Genomic DNA, 6,221 nt, shown 5'->3' with positions numbered 1-6,221 from the left:
TCATTATTGTCATTTGGCTCGCATGCGAATTCACTCATAATTCCTCATTTTCCATCTTTCTCTTTCCTGCTCAACTGATTCTATGATAGCTGCACCTGATCATATAAAGACATAAACTCATCCTGCATGCACTCTTCGAAACTGATAAACTCCTAAAAATACATGAATATCAACACTATCAGAATTTCAAGCTTCATTTTAAATATATAATAATGGTCATGTTTTATTATGCCTTTTGCAGCAATATATTGAAGAGGTACATTATGTAATTGAAGAAACATAGGTCCTCAATAGAATATCAAATTTGAATTATTCAGAGATGAGTAATGACAATGGGAAGGATAACAATTGTGGAAGAGCTCCATAAATCAATACATATCCAATGGCAAATGGAGATGGAATCAAGATTCAAGAATATGTGTAATTCAAGTTCATTATTATATCAGTTCTTGTGTGTTCACAAAAAGAGGAACACAGTTCGAACATGCACACCAAATCTTACATCGTACATTTACATCTATAGAGTGCGGACGGAACATATACAAGAGAAAGAATAACATCCTCAAATTAATATATCAAGCATAACTACATGTATGTATATGACCACTCAAAGATGTTGCTGCATATGCATGAAGCTTGAGAGTGCTGCAACACCCATATGCTCAGATAAAAACTTGATGTATATCATACAAAAGAGAAGAGGTACTGCATGTACATGTAGTTACACTATTCACAGGACAGTAGAGAAAAAGCACGAGAGAGGGAAATGGGTGTCTAAAATAGGTCGATGTAAGGAGTGCCAAGCCAATTAAGTCTCTAATAGAAGTCATACATATATAAGGAAACAAATTAATCACAACATAAATGATCATGCTCATGTTAACCAATAATTAGCATCTAAAAATGTGTGTAGAAAGCCCATAATATCAGCCTTTCGCCCCGAAGGCTTGTATTATGAGAAAAGAGAAATTTTGGCCGACCCCCCCCCCCCCTCCCTGTGAATCCTTAATCCACCAGTACTATAAACACATTCTGAGAATGTGTTTTAGTACATGTACTAGCAAATTCACAAGAGGGTTGGGGAAATTCAGCCAAAATTGTGTGTGGCTAAAATAATTAAAAAGAAAGGTCATCAGCAAAACTACGGGGTGGATGCAGACGAATTTTCATGTGATGACTAAAAAATATGCAGCTAAAGGAAAAAAAAAAAAGACGGCGGAGAGGGGCCAAGGCTAATTTGACTCCCCTCCCCCCCCCCCCCCACCAAAAAACAAACAAACAAACACCACTGTTTTACAGCACCTTTCAAGGACTCTTAATTTTTTGTTTGTTAAAAACAAACGTCTCGAAGTAAAGAATTCCATATTGTAGGCGAAATGTAGACCGATACAGTGTATAAAGTGTACATCCCAAGCTATTAAAGAAAAAAAAAACAGATTATGAATATCATTTAAAGTAAGAATTTCAGTGTGTTTAATCATCTTTAGTTGAGTTGCAAATGACATGTACATATTAAATAAGAGCAGTAAACTTCGAAGCGCCCCCAAGCCCTTCTATACTTAATTATTCATGTGTAAAGGTAGCGCCAGGGCACTCTGGTGGTCTAGTGGTTATGACGCTGGTCTAGTAATCCAGAGGTCGTGGGTTCGAATCCTGCTTGGGCTGCCTGTGATTTTTTTTTCACAGCAGCCTACAAACTGCACACTGCAGTTGCGTGCGTTACTACGGATGGAGACAAATGAATAATCTATTATTTTAATATACGATGTTTGACATCCTTATTGCAATCACTTTCTTTAATCGTGAATTTAGAGACATAATGAATTATTATTAAAAGAACTCAAATTTCTGTATTTTGTTGTGAGTTTGCATGGGAACATACACGTATCATAATTTACAATTTTAGTTAGATAAAGAACATCTTATAACAGAACAGTCTAGTGATGGTTGAATAATTATGTCAATTTGTGAAAAGTCCTATCATTTACATGGAGTGCATGTTCCCATGTTTATAAGAATCATACGTGACACATTCAAAGTGGGTTGAAGACAACAAAATAATAAATAAAAGAATAAAGGAGAATAGAACTTAATCTGATTACAGCATCATCTAAATATTGCCAATGTGCACTTAGAAATCTATCAAGATTTATCACAAGGTTATGATTACCACACAAAACCTTCAAGATTTATTATCATGAAATACATACCAATGAACACTTAAAAAAATCTAACGTTCCACATCCACATGAAGCTTTCCTTGATATAAATGTCTCTCTGTAGTGTTATTAAAGTGTAGCAAAATTGTAATTATGACATCACAGAATGGAATGCATTGTTTTCACCTTCAATCTTAGGATCTCCTTTCATGTTTCCACTTTACAATCACATTTCACTGTAGATATACCGTCCTTATGTTGTCGCCCTTCATCCCAATTTCTCCCTTCTATCCTATCTGTAGATTGTCTTCTTTCCTAAGCCATTGTATTCACATTCCTTGATGATCAGCACGATGCTGTACTTTTTTCTTCTTCTCTGAAACAGTCCAGCTCTTCGCTACTGCATGGCATCAGTCATCTGAAAGAAAAGACAGAAATTAAGAACTTTCGATTAAAATCAAACATCATGATACAAGATACAACTTTCATTTTGAGAAAAAGAAATCAGCCAACTAAACTGTAGTTGAAATTATTTTGCTCTATTTATTTAAACATAAAACAAAACGGTATACAGGATCAAAGAATGTCAAAAAAATACTGCTGTTTTTGATGCATATTCAAATTGTCTCGCCTTTTACATATTTTAATGATGCAAGATCTTATGTCTAGCACTTAGTAAGTCTCATGTAGAATTTAAATTATTATTCACATGAATAAATCTGCATGTCCTTGTAAACAAGGCATTGCTTTGAAAAAGCTGAATATTACTAATTGCATCTGGGAAAGAGTCTACGACAATCAAACTTGTTTATTATCAGAGACTTTAACATCTTAATAAGACCTAGACTCTACATTACCATTGTATTCACATCCGTTGGTGATATACACGACCCTGTACTTTTCCTTTTCTTTTCTGAGACAGTCCAGTTCTTCGCTACTACATGGCACCAGTCATCTGAAAGAAAAGAAAGAAATTAAGAACTTTTGATTAAAATCAAACATCATGGCACAAGATACAACTTTAATTTTGAGAAGAAAAAAAAATCAGCCAACAAAACTGAAGTTGAAATTATTTTGCTCTATTTATATTAAACATAAAACAAAATGGTAGGCCTATGCAGGATCAAAGAATGTCAAAAAATGCTGCTGTTCGTATTTGATGCATATTCAAATTGTCTCTTCATTTACACATTTTACTGATGCAAGATATTATGTTTAGCACTTGGTATGTCTCATGTAGAAATTGAATCATCATTCACATGAATATAAATCTACATGTATTTGTAAACAAGGCATTGCATTGAAATAGCTGAATATTACTACATGTACCGGTCTGCATTTGGGAAACAGTCTATGACAATCAAACCTGTTTCTTATCAGAGACTGTAACATCTTAATTAGACCTAGACTCTACATTATCATTCAGCTTTTAAAGGTATTAACCATTCACCTATAAAACACTGGCATTGTCATGTGCATCATATTTCTTTGATACTGCACATATTTTCATGAAGTCTGCACAAGAATGCAAATGAAACACGTCTGCTGTTTGGTATTTATGAAAAAAAAAATCACTAACCTGGAAGTCCTTGGCCTTAGAAATAACACGTGGCGAGTTAGTAGGAATTGACGTTAAAATAGAATAAGAATAGATCTACTAAATAGGCCTTTGCCTCATGAATGTCTGGTCTAATTATAGACTAAGTGAAGTCTAGACCTTTCACTTTTAAGTTACCAGTGGTTCACAAAATTTATATTATAGATCTAGACTACATCTAGATCTAGACATCTAATACTATTAGATCTTGGCAACTTTTGTCTTTGTGACACGAAATTAACACGTCACGGATGATATTGCGGCGATATCCAACAGGATGACAGTACCACTATTACTGACTCAGTAAGTTGACATAGATAACTAACATCAACTTGTTAACGTACGTTAGAGATGGCACCATATACAAAAGCCGGTGACACTGACACTGACAGATCGAACGACTACGTTTAGACTAACGTTAAAGAGTTAGACTCGCCATCTCAGTAAGTCGGCCAAAGACAAAGTCAATACAGGGCTAAGTCAGTGTTACTGTTATGTTAGGCCTAACAAATGTTAACGGTTACTCGGTTAGGTTAGGTTTACCAGAACTCAAGAGTCCTGGTTAAATCAGTCGAGGGACATTTCTTAGAAGTCCTTCGATTCCAAGAATAAAAAGTGTGAAAGAACAAAGGGAAATAAGGAAAGAAGAAAGGACAAAAGATTATGTATGGCTGCTGTGGAAATCGACAGCGCCACTGTATCACTATCAATCAAGCGTAAATATATAAACGCCATTTGGTTGGGCCACATTCACAAGTTTTAGGGGAAAAAAGCCCCACCGCTGTGCTTAGGTACTCCACTCAAACTAACGTTAGACATACACTACACACAGTATGGTACTAGGGCTGAATTCACAAGTATACTTTAACACTGCACTGTACAGGAAAGCCACCTAACCTGTAGAGTACTCGTAGTGTTTAGGTAGTATCACTAGACCACATACTGTCTACACCAACGCTGCACACTGGCACTGGTCCGACGGTCCCTGACCAGGAAAAATCACTGTTGGACACTGACCAGTAACTTTTTCAGGAATGGACCAGCTAAGATTGGGGGAAAAAATGGGTGGACTCTACCTACTATTACCACTACACTAGTCTAGATGTAGATCTAGAGCTAGACTACCGGTATGGCTCTGAACTGTGTTAATTTGACTTGGTCTTTAGGTTAGACTTCAGCTGATCTTAGTTTTAGTAACTGGTATTACAAGTCTTAACTTAGACTTAATAGTTAGACTTGAAAGTAAAAGTCTAACATGTCTAACTTTATTCTTTACTCTTCCTTTGAGTTTTACTGTTAGACTTTTTATTTTATTATTTTTTTTTAGTTTAGTACGCCTACTTTGTCAATCTCATGATTTCATTTTCAACTCAAAAGTCAAGGCTTTTAGTGTCTTCGAGACTTTGAAATCTTGCAATCTGCATGTCTTGCACACAGACGTTACGACTACAGTACTCAGTAGTCTCAGAAGTAACGACATAAGTTGAAAAGAAACAATAAATAATATGATTTGGGATCTAATTTGAAATTGGATGGCGTTTACAGACTAGGCTTCATAAGCATCACGCGATTGAATACATGGGACTACACACTACCGCAATTAATGGTTATGGTAGTCCAACTGAAACTGTTATTTTGAGCATGATTTTAATAGGATTATAGCTTACCATTCACTTCACTCGTGGACAGTGGGCTGGCTTAGGCCGTCATTCATCTTTCAGAAGGTTTGGTTCTCACTCTGAGATCTGGATTAGGGCCAAAACCTAATTCTAGGCCAGTAAGTTGAACAAAGCTCAAAGTAATGCAACTGCGACGGTTCGTAAAACCCGCATTGCTCTTCACCGTAGCAATTCGGGTTTCACGAACCGGCGTATCTTTCGTGCGTCGGTTCGTGAAACTCCTTTTTCTCAATTTCTCGATATTTCGAGTACCGTCGTTTTTTTCTTTCTTTGATAAAATTAAGAATAATTAATTTTGTGATCTAAAATTTTGGGATTTGGTAGAGTTTTGAAAGCACTTTCATTTGGTACCAATATCTCGATTTTGAAAATTTTGACCAAAATCGAAATAGCGTCAGTTCGTGAAAACGCCGACGACCTATTGTGATTGTCAAAATTTCTTTTTAGGTGATAAGCTATCAGCGTATCACCTATTGTGATTGTCAAAATCTCTCTTTATTAGGTGATACGCTATCAGCGTATCACCTATTGTGATTGTCAAAATTTCTCTTTTTATAGGTGATTGTCAAAATCTCTATTTTTTTTTTATTCTTCTTTCTTTCTGGACAATTTTGTGTCGTCAATATCTCAAGAATGACATTACGGAATAACATGACATTTTCAGTCAACATGTCTCATGACAAAATCTAGCCACAATAAGGTTTTCATGACAGTAACATATCTATGACGTCATCTAGGCGCCATTTTGTGATTTTCGGACCTTGTCACATGATCAATCATAACTTC

General features: G+C 35.7%; 1 long non-coding RNA gene across 1 annotated transcript; it reads right to left on the bottom strand.

Annotated features, from left to right (window-relative positions):
• Nucleotides 1-1,607: 1,607 nt before the first annotated feature.
• LOC140231388 (uncharacterized) lies at nucleotides 1,608-5,597 on the bottom strand. The gene is made up of 3 exons (XR_011901438.1): nucleotides 5,424-5,597; nucleotides 3,017-3,114; nucleotides 1,608-2,577 (listed from the first exon to the last, which is right to left on the bottom strand). It is a non-coding gene; the product is annotated as an uncharacterized lncRNA (long non-coding RNA).
• Between the last annotated feature and the right edge of the window lie 624 nt (nucleotides 5,598-6,221).

Source organism: Diadema setosum, chromosome 8 (assembly GCF_964275005.1).
Source record: "Diadema setosum chromosome 8, eeDiaSeto1, whole genome shotgun sequence".
NCBI classification, from domain to species: Eukaryota; Metazoa; Echinodermata; class Echinoidea; order Diadematoida; family Diadematidae; genus Diadema; species Diadema setosum.
Note: the sequence above shows the minus strand (reverse complement) of the source record. Positions and strands in the feature narration are given on the sequence as shown.